Source organism: Ursus americanus, chromosome X, assembly GCF_024610735.1.
Source record: "Ursus americanus isolate L20-20 chromosome X, mUrsAme1.1.p, whole genome shotgun sequence".
In the NCBI taxonomy this organism is placed as follows: Eukaryota; Metazoa; Chordata; class Mammalia; order Carnivora; family Ursidae; genus Ursus; species Ursus americanus.
Genome location: NC_142164.1, coordinates 33374841 through 33388234, shown reverse-complemented (window position 1 = coordinate 33388234; position 13394 = coordinate 33374841). Strand labels below are relative to the sequence as shown.

At 38.9% G+C, this 13394-nt stretch overlaps 1 protein-coding gene and 1 pseudogene across 1 annotated transcript in view; both read left to right on the top strand.

The window, feature by feature from the left end:
- The window catches only part of HTR2C (5-hydroxytryptamine receptor 2C), a 147026-nt gene that overhangs the window by 34484 nt on the left and 99148 nt on the right, over positions 1-13394 (top strand). The gene's annotated exons all lie outside the window — the stretch shown is intronic.
- Positions 9989-11437, top strand: LOC123797204 (COUP transcription factor 2 pseudogene; annotated as a pseudogene).

Here is a 13394-nt window from a genome sequence, read left to right as displayed (position 1 = left end):
CCATAAAATTCACCCCTTTTAAGTATAAAATATGGTGGTTTTTAGTATATTCATGAAGTCAAGCAATCATCATTATCTAATTCCAGAATATTTTCATCACCCCCCAAAAAACCCCATACATGTTAGCAGTCACTCCCTATAATGTGCACCTTAACTTAAAATAATCAAGATTTATGGCACTCCTGGGTGGCTCAGTCCGTTAAGCATCTGCCTTGGGCTCAGATAATGATCCCAGGTCCTGGGATCGAGATCCTCATCCAGCTCCCTGCTTGGCGGGAAGCTTGCTTCTCCCTCTCCCCCACTTGTGCTCTCTCTCTAGCTCTCTCTCTCTCTCTCTCTCAAATAAATAAAATCTTTAAAAATATTATCAAGATTTATATTAAATTTCAAGTGTATAGAAATTTTGCTCCAGTGTAATTTCCTTCCTTCCTTCCCCCTCCTTTGTGCTATTATTGTCATGCAAATTACATCTTTCTACATTATAACATATCAAAATAGTTTTGCATTATTGTTTCTGTAGTTGTCTTTTAAACCATTTAAGTGTTTTAATACATACAGATTCAAGTTACCATTTAGCCTTTCATTTTAGCTGAAGGATTCCCTTTAGTAGTTATTGTAGGTCAAGTATGCTGATGACGAGTTCTGTTTTTGTTTATCTACAAACGTCTTTACCTCTTTTTCATATTTGAAGGACAGTTTTACCGAATATAGAATTCTCTGTTGACTGTCTTTGAATTACACATGTCATCCCAATGCCTTTTGGCCTTTGTGGTTTCTGATGAGAAGTCAGCTATTAAACTTTTTTGAGTCATCCCATATGTGTCAAGTTATTTATCTCATGCTACATTCATAATTTGCTTCTTGTCTTTCAACTGTTTGACTACGAAGTGTCTTGTAATCCTTCACAAAATGTATCCTAATTGGTGTTCCTTGAGCTTTTTAGGTCAAAATTAATGTTTCCCATCAAACTTGGGAATCAAATTTGGAAAAATTTCAGCCATTGTTTCTTCAAACTTTTTCTGCCTCTTTTTCTTTCTCCTCTCTTTTAAGGACTCAAGTTATGCATATATTTGATAGTGTTCCACAGACTCTGTTCATTTTTCTTTATTTTTTTTCTTTCTGTTCTTCAGACTAGATAATCTCTTTTGACCTATCTTCAGGTTCATTGATTCTGATTCTGCCTGCAGAATTCCTCTGTTAAGCCCATCTAATGGATTTATCATTTCAATTATTGTATTTTTCAACTCTGGAATTTCTATTTGTTTTTACTTTTTAATTTTGGATGAATTTTTATCTCTTAATTGATTTTACCTATTCAGTGAAATATTATCATAGTTTCCTCTAGTTCCTGAAATATAGTCTCCTTTACTTCTTTAAACATATTTTCATAGCTGATTTAAACTCTGTCTAATCAATCAAACATCTGAGCCTCCTCCAGGACACGAGAAAGTGACTTTTAGCTCTGTCTATGGGCCATAATTTCCTGTTTCTTTGTATCTTGTATTTTTCTTGTTGAAAACTGGACATTTTAAATAATAGATTGTAACACCTTCAGAGTCAGATCCCTCTACTCTCACTGTTTGTTGTTGACGTTTGGTGGGGTTTTTTTTCCTTACTCCTGCTTGCTTTAGTGACTTTCCTTTTTTTTTTTTTTAAAGATTTTATTTATTCATTTGAGAGAGAGAGAGACAGCCAGCGAGAGAGGGAACACAGGCAGGGGGAGTGGGAGAGGAAGAAGCAGGCTCATAGCGGAAGAGCCTGATGTGGGGCTCGATCCCAGAACGCCGGGATCACGCCCTAGGCCAAAGGCAGACACTTAACGACTGCGCCACCCAAGCACCCCTTAATGACTTTCCTAAATTAATTCTGTAGATTCTGTATTTCTGCCATGTGTAGCTGCTATTTCCTCTGGTAGCTTTTTCCTTTGATTCTTGTTTTTATTTTTAAGCCTCGCTTCTTAGAAGTTACCCCTGGATCAGCATAGTTTGTAATTAGCCAACAATTGGTTAAAATATTTCATTAACTGCTTTAAGCCAGGTATTGTTCCACCTTTGATTTTTGTGTGAGGTTGCATCTTCAGATTTGGGAGAGTTTACATGTTGGTCTTAGCTTTTACTTCTTATTTGAGCAGGGCAGCAAGGACAGCAAGAGTTGAATTATTGGGGTCCTCTCTGGGCTTTTTTAGGCATGTGCAGGGGCATGCATATGTGCAGCTTTTTAGATTTCCCGGAATATGCTGGAGGTTTTTAAAATCCCTTATATTGGTCTTATTCCTATTACCGAGGTATTCCTTCTAAATTTTTAACCAGGTTTTGTTGTTCCAATGAATTCATAGCCTTAAGAAATTGCAGTGTTACTGAGTCTAACTTACTGCTATTGTTTCAGTAATACCCTATGAATAAGACTTCTTCTGAGGACCTGAACTCAGAGTCATGTCAAATAGCCACAATGCTCTGGGAATAGGGTATTTCAAGAAAACTACTCTAAAGACAGTGCTGTGGGGATGGAGCTTCATATGGAGCCAAAGGCAGATGCTTAACGACTGAGCCTCCCAAGCGCCCCCCTGGTTTCTATTTTCATGTTTGCCACTAACTGTGTAATCTAGATGAAGCCACTTAGCTTTGAGCCTCCTTTCCCTGATTTGTAGAATGAGAAGATTGTCTTAGATTCTCTAAAATTGCTTTTATCTCAAAAACGGGATTATTCTAAGGCCTTTCTTAGGTAGATATGTGCAATAAACAGAGATTGTCTTCAATGACTGAGCCTACCCTTTTTGTTTTCCTTACTCTGAAAATCAGGTATCCAAGAACTTCCTTTTTCCCTCTCCCATCATAACTTGTTTTATGGAAAGCCTCTAAACCAAAATTAAAGACAGATATAGACTATATTAACAAGAAATAAATATTACCCTTTCTTCCCACTCAAACTTCAAAATAAAGCAGGATCACTGTAACAGGTTTTACTTGTTTTTTGTAATAAGAGACAGTTTCATAAGTGAAACTACCACAACAACAACAAAAAAAGCTATGAGGGAGTTGAAGCAAAATTGTGTAGTGTGATTGAAAATAGCCATGTATAATTTCTAAAAGTTAAATCCTGGTGTAGTCTTTGTCAAATTGGCGCACGGGCACTTAAATTATCTCAAAATGGAGACAATTTTGTAGTTATCATAGAATCATAGCCTTTTCAACAACAAAGGTTATGTTTGTCAATGTGCTCTTGGGATACTAATCTGATCTTTCAGAGATCACTTATGCTGAATATTATAGGTGCATTCCAAAAATTGCAATTACATATTCACGTGTGTTTTTTAGCCAAATCAGATAACTGAAACCACAGAATTCATCCAGGGACTGGAATTAAACATTTTCCTTTATTAACTGACTAAGTAAATCAAATAATTGCCCAAATGTTTTTCACTTTGTACATTTAATTTTATAGCTATCATATTTGATTTCTGTATCCCTTCTAAAATATATATCTAAATGAAATTAAAGCCTTTATTTTATCCAGAAGCTGCTGCATCCCACTTAACCCTGGGCTCAAATTCCTCTATCTCTAACACTTTAAGAAGCTCTTATGGGGGGCACCTGGGTAGCGCAGTCATTAAGCGTCTGCCTTCGGCTCAGGGCGTGATCCCGGCGTTCTGGGATCGAGCCCCACATCAGGCTCCTCTGCTATGAGCCTGCTTCTTCCTCTCCCACTCCCCCTGCTTGTGTTCCCTCTCTCGCTGGCTGTCTCTCTGCCACATAAATAAGTAAAATCTTAAAAAAAATAAAATAAAATAAGCTCTTATGGGCCCAGCAACAACCAGTTAGCCACCAGGATGGAGAGTTCTAACAATGATCAAAGAAAACAAAGGTCATAATTAAACTATTATAACTCAGGTGCCAAACCACAATGAATATAAAACACATTGATTATCTGCTCTTTTTCAGCACTGAAAAGACAAAACACAGTGGGATATACAAATGTGTTAATCCCAATCTCTGCCTACAAGAGTTTATAATATAATTATATGTACACATGTGTGTTTGTATGTGTTGGTGGGAAGCAGAAATTTGTATAAAGAGATAATGAACAATGTGGGGTTATGTGCTAATGATGCAATAATGTATTGAACACAATACATAGTTCAGAAGTTCAGTAGAGGGACACGTCTCCATGATCAGCTGGTAAGAAAAGGGTTCACAATGGCAGCATTTAAATGACTATCATAAAGCAGATAGCATTTTCCCAGCTACTAAATTGCTTCATAAATAGTCCTTTTCATACTTTCTTTTTTTTTTAAGATTTTATTTATTTATTCGACAGAGATAGAGACAGCCAGCAAGAGAGGGAACACAAGCAGGGGGAGTGGGAGAGGGAGAAGCAGGCTCCCAGCGGAGGAGCCTGATGTGGGGCTTGATCCCATAATGCCGGCATCACACCCTGAGCCGAAGGCAGACGCTCAACCGCTGTGCCACCCAGGCACCCCCATACTTTCTCAATATACTCAAAGGCAACTCAACTTTGAGGAAAAATAGAGAAACTCAGTTTAATTATACATATACTTTCAGGATTGCATCCTTTTACTAATAGTTTAATAAAAATACAACAGCTTCTATCTCTGTAACTTTGAGAGATATATTTTTATCACATTTCTATCTAATACTTGTGGAGGACAAATAGATATATTTTAAAATGTCATGACAAATACTATGAAGCAGAACATGATGGCAAAGACGTTATGATAAAAACTTACTAAGATATTGATAAAAATTTTACCTCAATTACTATCTGCCATGTTAAAAATGGCATTAAAACATAAATAAAATGACCGTGAATAAAATGAGCATACATGTACAACTGCCCTTACAAGGGCTTCTGCTAGTCCCTATAATTAAAAAGTGTTAAGATCAGGCACTATATTGGGGTACCTGGGTGGCTCAGTTGGTTAAGCGACTGCCTTCGACTCAAGTCATGATCCTAGGGTCCTGGGTTCAAGCCCCGCATTGGCCTCTTTGCTCAGCCAGAAGCCTGTTTCTCCCTCTGCCTCTGCCACTCCCCGTACTGGTGCTCTCCAGCTCTCTCTCTGTCAAATAAATAAAAATAAATCTTTAAAAAACGAAAGATTAGGTACTATAAAGTTAAATTATCTCCATATTTTTTCTGAAAATTTTCTTGATTGCCCTTCTCAGCATTCATATTTCATTTACTTCTAGTCCAGTTAACTTTATGTTCACGTCTTAAAACATGCCTCATTCTGAATAGTTCATAAGGTCTAAGGGGAAATGGCCTTGGAAGACACCGTCTAGGATCATGTATCAATATTTCAGGTCACCAAATATTTATTGAAAGTTCACTCTGTATCAGGCCTCATACTTGGCATTAGGAATATAGAGGTGAATAAACAGGGCCCTAGCCCCCAAGGAACTTACTCGCTTTTAAAAAAATACTTGAATAATTTAAATGTTACTAGTCCAACATTTTCTAATTATTGTCACTAGGTAAAATTACTAATTTTCAGCATCAGCCTTGAATAATTTCTGGAGAAATTCAAAATCAGCAATGACTAAATTCAGTGACTCTGACTAAGGGTAACTAATGGAGAGCTGAGATATCTATTTCTAATTAAAATCCTTGGGACAAATAATGGTTTTGTAACATCCCTTAGGAAAATAAGATGAAATGTAGAAATGTATAAAGCCTATATTTACGTGACAACAAATGTTTGGCAGCAAATAACGTACTGCATCATTTCTGGGTAGTACTGTTGATGTAAGAATTAGTATCACTCCTTTTCCAAAGAGGCTTTTTAATAATGCTAGTGGAATGTATTGGAGGTGCCATGTCAGTCCATCTATCAATGCATACGTCAATAAGCATGAAATACCACTAAATCCCAGTGATATTTTTTGAGGTGTTATAGTGCTGTAGAATGTGGGCTTTGGTATCAGATGAACATGGACTTAAATCTTTACATTACCATCTTCTCACCTTGAGCAAATCACTTTTTATTTCTAAATAACAATTTATTCATCTAAAAAACAGAAATAAATATCTAACTGATGTGGCATTGAGGGTTTGAGGTCATGTGTAAAGAATATCTGGCACTTAGTATGTGTGGGATATCTTAATATTATTAATAAAATTACTCTTAGGAATTTATTTCATGCAATACGTACCCTCCTTAATACCCAAACAATGACCCATGGAACACTACATCAAAAACTAATCATGTACTGTATGGTGACTAACATAACATAATTTTTAAAAAAGGAACTTATTTCAGTAGAATGTTATTTTGAAAGCCCTAAATAAAAGTGATCAGGAAAATTATATTTAAGTTCACATGTCAGAAACTTCTGACAATGTGTCCCAAATGAAGGAGAGTTTAGTAAAATGAGATCAAAGAACAGGAAAAAAAAGAATACAATATCTCATAAGTCAACTTACAAATAGCTTCTAGCCTTGTGAATAATATTTGATTAGTGTTTTTATATGCCATATATATACTTTTTAAAAAAGATTTTATTTATTTATTTGACAGAGAGAGACAGCCAGCGAGAGAGGGAACACAATCAGGGGGAGTGGGAGAGGAAGAAGCAGGTTCCCAGTGGAGGAGCCTGATGTGGGGCTTGATCCCAGAACTCTGGGATCACGCCCTGAGCCAAAGGCAGACGCTTAACTACTGCACCACTCAGGCGCCCCAATATGCCATATATATACTTTTGTTGCCATTTCCATGCTTTAAAAAAGTTTGTGTCTGTCATTACGAAAACAGAGCTACCTAGATGAAGTGTCCTATATGAGAGGTAGTAACTGGCACTTTGGGACCTAGATGGAGAAGTGTGCTGTGTAGAAAGGAATCTTTGCTATCCCAGGTCAGAGATGGAAAACTTTAAGCTCCAGGAAAATACTCCAGTTCTCATCCTGATTCTCTTTCTTTACTATCTTTTTGGACTTTGCATAAAAAAAGAAACAGAGAATAAAATATATATAGGGCCAAATGAGAAAAGAGAATAGTAAAAGTTTTGTGTATAAATCTTACATCCTCAGTGATGGACAGACCAACCTCCCTGGGATTCCGTTTCAGAAGACATTTGGCAAAAGATCAAATTGCCTCTTGTTGCAGCCTCATTTTTCAGTTGTCTGCATAGGGCTTTAAGGTAATAAAGGGTGCCTAGACCTGAATCCAGTTCAGTTCAGTGGATAACTTACAAGGACAGAGGAAACATATAGTAAAGGTGTGTTATTTTGGGTCAAAGACTGTAGTTGATATCTTAAATATTTAACTCAATCATACACAGTGTTTCAATTTATCCTCGAAGAACCTTGTAAAGTAGAGAAAACAGGTAATTTTCTTGAGTTTTCAGAAGGGAAACTAAATTCCAAAGTGGATATACACAGAGCAGAGAGCAGATACTAAAACAAGTCTTTTTCCTCCCTTCCCTACACTCATTAGAACCATAGAATATTTTTTCTTCTGTGCCCTGTAGATTGGAAGCAGGTTAAGCACCTGTTAACAGGATTGATGTTTTACACATAAAATCCCTAATATAGCTTCTTATCCTAAGTAAGAATCTTTTAAACTCAAGCAGGATAACGGCTGCTCATGGACAGTGGGGCCCTGAGCTCATTCAGATTCACATTACGACTACTCTGGAAGGCCACTGGGGGAATGGTTAGAGCCAAAGGCTAGCAGGTATTTCAAATAACTCTACACTTTAATGAAAATCTCTCTAGTTCTAAGCCTGGTTTCCCTTTGTTAGATGTCAACTTTTTGTAAGGGAATTGGAGGCATGAGGTACAGGACAGAATTTTATAGGTTTACTCAGCAATGAGTTCTGTTTTCTGAAATATGACAGATGAGGCTTTTTGGAACAACACCACCAAAAAAGCATAATCGATGTGTGTGTGTGTGTGTGTGTGTGTGTGTGTGTGTGTGTGTATGTGTGTGTGTACACATATCAAAGAACTGACAAGATAGTAAGGAATTATGAAGGCAAAATTCTAGTCAAGGTTGGAACCCAGATATAGGGTCAGTATTGAAGCACCTTTTGCCCTACAGATACTGGCTAAATAGGGGAGTTTGAAAGTATGCAGACAGGAACACAAACAGATCGTCCTCAATTTAAGTTGGCAGCCTACAGAACTGTAAACCCTGATGGGAGAGTAAACCAGAAATAAATCTGAACCACACTCTCACCCCTATGGTTTGTAAGGAAAAGTGCCTTGGAGCTGCCTTGGAGAGGGAAACTGTTTTTGATCATTTTGAACCACAAGCCAGAACACACAGTGATTTGCAGTGGTCAGAAAAGTTGAAGCTATAAATTTCTTGAGAAGAGTCTTGGAATATAGTGCCCAATGCATCAATTAAAAAAACAGTGCAAACAATGCAATTGACAAAAAGATAAAATTGAAGAAGTACTTCACAAAAGAAATCCAAATGAGTTTGAGTACCTTTACATACGCAGTGTTCAAACTTATTAGTAATCGGAAATTAAAACAACAGCTAAATACCAATAAATAGTCACTAGATCATCAGAAATTAAAGTGTGATAATACTTGCGTTGGCAAACATGTGGAACAACAGAAACTCATACACTGTGGTGGGAATGAATGTAAACTGATACAACTATTGAAAAATAATACAGCATTATATAGCAATATTAGAAAAGTGTGTGCCCTATAATCCAGAACTTTCAGTGTTGAGTATACATCCAGAGAATGGCTTACAATTAAGCACCGGCATATGTGTAAAAGAATAATTTGTAGCAGTATTGCTTGTAATTACCCCAAACTGGAAGCAATTAAATTATAAAAGAAACAGTAAAATGGATACTGAAATTGCTGCCTTTAGTAATAAAATCCAATATCATACAGATAAGAAAGCTAAGGCACAGAAAGATACAATGGTTTACCCAAAATCACACATATTTTAAGTGACAGAAGTGAGATTTGCCTCCAAGCCACCAAACCCTAAAGTCTTTAGGTATTATATGGCACTTCTTCTCATAAATTTGTTCTATAGGAAATGGATGACACTAGGTTAAATTACATGAAATTGACCTTTTTGTAAGGCAAAAGAATTGAATACTAGCAAATTCATATGGTTCAACCTCACAGTTCTCTTAAGTTCTGAACCTAGTTGGTCTGAAATCACCTTACACAGTGTAGCATCCTATTTCTCCCTAGTTTTCTCACTCAAAATGACTTTCTATACTGTCTTTTATTGGTGAAAAAAGTTTCCTCTGCTCTTTTCCTCTAAAAGCCATCATTGCTAAAGAGCCTTGGTTACTTTTTTAATATCGTTTTCATTTTATTAAGTGACTGTGGCAAAAAAAACAACAAAAAAACAACAAAACAAAACAAAAACAACAAAAACAAAACAGTCTGATTATTTCAGGGAATGGAAATGATGAAAGCAATTACAACTGTCGACATCGGCCAAGATGTCTTTGGCATGCATTTGTACTAGTCACCCATTTCTGGGCAACAGAGTGTTCCCAAATTTAAAAACCCATAAGAATCTTTTTCTGGAAGAGTGAACCAGAGAGGGAGGGAGAAAGTGAAAGCAAGTGAGATCTCTGGAGATTTTTTTTTTTTTTTTTTTGCCTCCTATTTCTGTCTCTGAGCCAGACAATCCACTTGCAGTTCTCCCTACCCTCCCTCTCTCTCCATATTCGGCTCCACTCCCTCACCCCTGGCACCTACCCCTCCCTTCGTGGTAGGAAGCCCCCCAAACCAACAATGCCGATCGGAGGGAAACAAATAAAACAAATACACTGGTTCAGACAAGCAGTTGATAAAACTTTGCAAAAAAGAAACAAAAAAGGAGAAACTAACCAACCTCAACCAACCAGCCCCCGAGCCACCCGGGGGCGCCCTCCTACATCCTGTCGCACAGACACACACGAAAGGAAGTGCGACGGAGCCAGAGATCAGGAGCCACCGTCGTCCACAGCCAGGGGAGCAGGAAATGCCGACGCCGGCCCCCACAGATATGGAAACGGTAGTCAACACCAGGAGCGACCCCCAGGATGAGATGCCCAGCTTTCAGGACAGCCAGGTCTTCCAGGTACTGCCCGAGCCAGGCCCGCCGCCCAGTGCCCAGTACCTGCCACAGACGCCCCGCCAACGGGGCCCAGTCAGCACGCTGGCAGAAATGGCGGCTGTCGGCCAGGGCAGCCTTAGTGGCTCCAGTGGTGACAAGCAACAGCAGTCCCCGCAACCACAGCCGCAGCCGCAGCCACCGCCACAGCCACCGCAGGCACAGACGCCGCCACAGCCACCGCAGCCACAGACGCCGCCGCAGCCACCACAGCCGCCTCCTCAGGCGCAGCCGCCTCCTCAGGCGCAGCCGCCACCACAGCTGCCGCTGCCGCCGCCGCAGCAGCAACAGCAGCACATCAATTGCGTGGTGTGCGGAGACAAGTCAAGCGGCAAGCACTACGGCCAGTTCACGTGCGAGGGCTGCAAGAGCTTCTTCAAGCGCAGTCTGGGGAAGAGCCTGAACTTCAAATGTCATGCCAACCAAGACTGCCGCATTGACCTGCACCACCGCAAACACTGTCAGTACTGCCGCTTCAAAAAGTGCATCGACGTGGGTATGAAAAGAGCAGCAGTGTACAAGAACAGGATACCGCCCGCCCAGCCAACCCATGGGCAGTTAGTGCTGAGCAACGGGGAATCCCTCAACTTGCACTCTAACCTGTCTGGATATGTTTCTCTGCTGCTCGGCGCCGAGCCCTATACCCTGTTCGGGTCAGGCAGCCAGCGCATGCAGCCCAACGAACTCTTGACCCTCGAGAAGGTTGGCGAACAGGCTGCCCGGGTGCTCTTCGGCGCCGTTGAATGGGCCCGGAACATCCCCTTCTTCCCTGACCTGCCCATCAATGACCAAGTGGCTCTGCTTCGCCTCACCTGGTGTGACCTGTTCATGCTCAACTGGGCACAGTGCTCCATGCCCCTCCATGTCATCCCGTTCCTGGCTGCCACCAGCTTACACATGTCACCAGCATCCTCCAACGAGGTGGCCATCTTTATGGACCACCTACAGATTTTCCAAGAGCAAATGGGGAAGTTCAAAGCTCTGCACGTCGACCCCTCCGAATACAGCTGCCTCAAAGCCATTGCCCTGTTCACTTCAGATGCCGTTGGTCTCTCTAATGTAGTCAATGTGGAAAGCTTTCAGGAAAGGTCCCAGTGTGCTTTGGAGCAATACGTTAGGAGACAGTACTCCACCCAACCAATGCGATTTGGAAAGCTTTTGCTTCGCCTCCCTTCCCTCCGCGCAGTCTCCTCCTCAGTGATAGAGCAAATATTTTTCACCCATTTGGTAGGTAAAACCTCCATCAAAGCCCTCATTCAGGATATGTTACTGTCAGACAACAGTGGTAACTAGCCGTATATGGCAATTCAAAAAATAAATCAAAATAAGAAGGGGGACTGAAACAGAGAGAGAGAAAAGGCGAGAGACTGGTTTGTTTGCTTGAATTCCTTCTGTTAAAGGATATATGTTACAAGTTTGCTATAAGAAGAGAGGGAAAGAATTTAATGGACTGTGAGTTAAAAAAAAAAAAAAGACTGTTTACAGAATACAAAAAAAAAATAAAACCACAAAAACAAAAAAAAAAACAAAACAAAAAAACAAACAAAAAAAACTGTGTGGGACAGAACAGCCTGCTACCTATTTTTGTATAAAAAGGAAATTAGTCTTTACCTTTTTTTTTGGTAAATTTTTGAAAAATGTTGCTAAAAGTACGTATAAGGAGATTGGAAGAAAACTAGTAGAATGGAGAAAGTAAGTCTTTTTTTTTTTCCAAATTATTAACTGTCCTTTGTCTGTGTACCTCTAGCTGTTCTTTTCTGTACTGTTCTAGTTCCAAGCCAGTTTATTCTCTAGTTCTATAATAAGTTTTGATATAATCTCGGCTTCTTAAATGCTGTGTATCCTTAAAATATATGTTCTGCAAGAATTAAAACTGAGTCCATGAAAATATCTTAGGAAGACATAAAACTTTAAAAGGCACTTCAAAGACGATGGAAACACACTTCTAAGTGGTATCCAAAAATTTTAAGTGAAATTGAGCACTCTAATTTGAGAACTGGAGGAATCACTTACAACACTTAGCTTCCCTTACCCTGCCTCTCCCCTCAAAAGACACCATGACTAACGTAGATTTTTAATAGTTTAAAGAATGAACTGTGGGGTTTATTGGCAGCAAGGAATGTGTCCAAGACACATGCTGTAGTTTTGAATAAAAAGTGAACTTTTGTCGTTTGAATTGAGTCCCACTTAGTTCTTGAATTGTTATGAAAAGACTGCATTTGTGTATTTGGAAATCCTTTCAATTATAATTGTTGGCATTATCGCCTTTTTAAAAAATGCGATTGAAATCTGCATGACAAAATAACCCCGTTGGCACTTACAGGTAACACGATTGATTCAGTGTCTTAGAGTTTACAGTTTGTTTTTAAATGAAGGGTTTTTTCTTAAGTGCAATATTTCAGTATACTGTAAAAGTTAGAGTAACCGAACTATTTGGTCAAGTGTTATATTCCAAGGAAAATTGAAAGTACTCAGAAATTAAAGTATTATTTATTTGATGTCTTAAAAAATAATCTTTTTCTGAGCCACCCTAACCCCAAATGAGAGTAAACGATCTACCCTTGGCCTGGTCCCCCAGAGGGCTCCATACCACACAAACCCACCAATTTCAAAAGAGCCTTCCAAAATTTCATGGAAGCAGATAAGTAGACACAATGCATCAATTTATATATGCAGAGAAATTTCTCTCAGGATTGTATTTTAGGATTTTAAGAAGGTAGATGAGAGGGGAGGATGACAAGCAAGTCATGAACAATTGGGTCACAAAAATCTCTATGATTCCACAGGTCAGAAATAACTACCTGTTGGTATGGGGGAAAAAAGAATCAAAAGTTTACAGATGCTTGAGAGAAATCGTCTTAAGTATAAGAGTTTGGATTAAGTTAAATAACCTGGAAAAAGAAAGTTATAAAATGGCCATGTAATTTTGATCTAAAAGGTGTACCTTTCTCTAATTTCTCAAAGCTAGAGTTTTCTTTCCATGCAGAAACACACATACCAAAGCTAAATTTTTAAAATTGAAATATAACTGAGATACAACATGATGTTAGTTGTGTGTACGACGTAACAATCCCACATCCTCCCTAACACTTGTTATTTTTTGTCTTTTTGATAATAGCTATTTTGACAATTAAGGTGGTGATATCTCACTGTAGTTTTGAGACATATTCATATTTCCCTGATAAGGAGTGATGTTGAGCATCCTTTCATGTGCCTGTTGCCATCTGGATGCTTCTGTGGGAAAATGTCTATTCAGATCCTCTGCATAGTTTAAGTCAGATTTCTTGGGGTTTTGTTG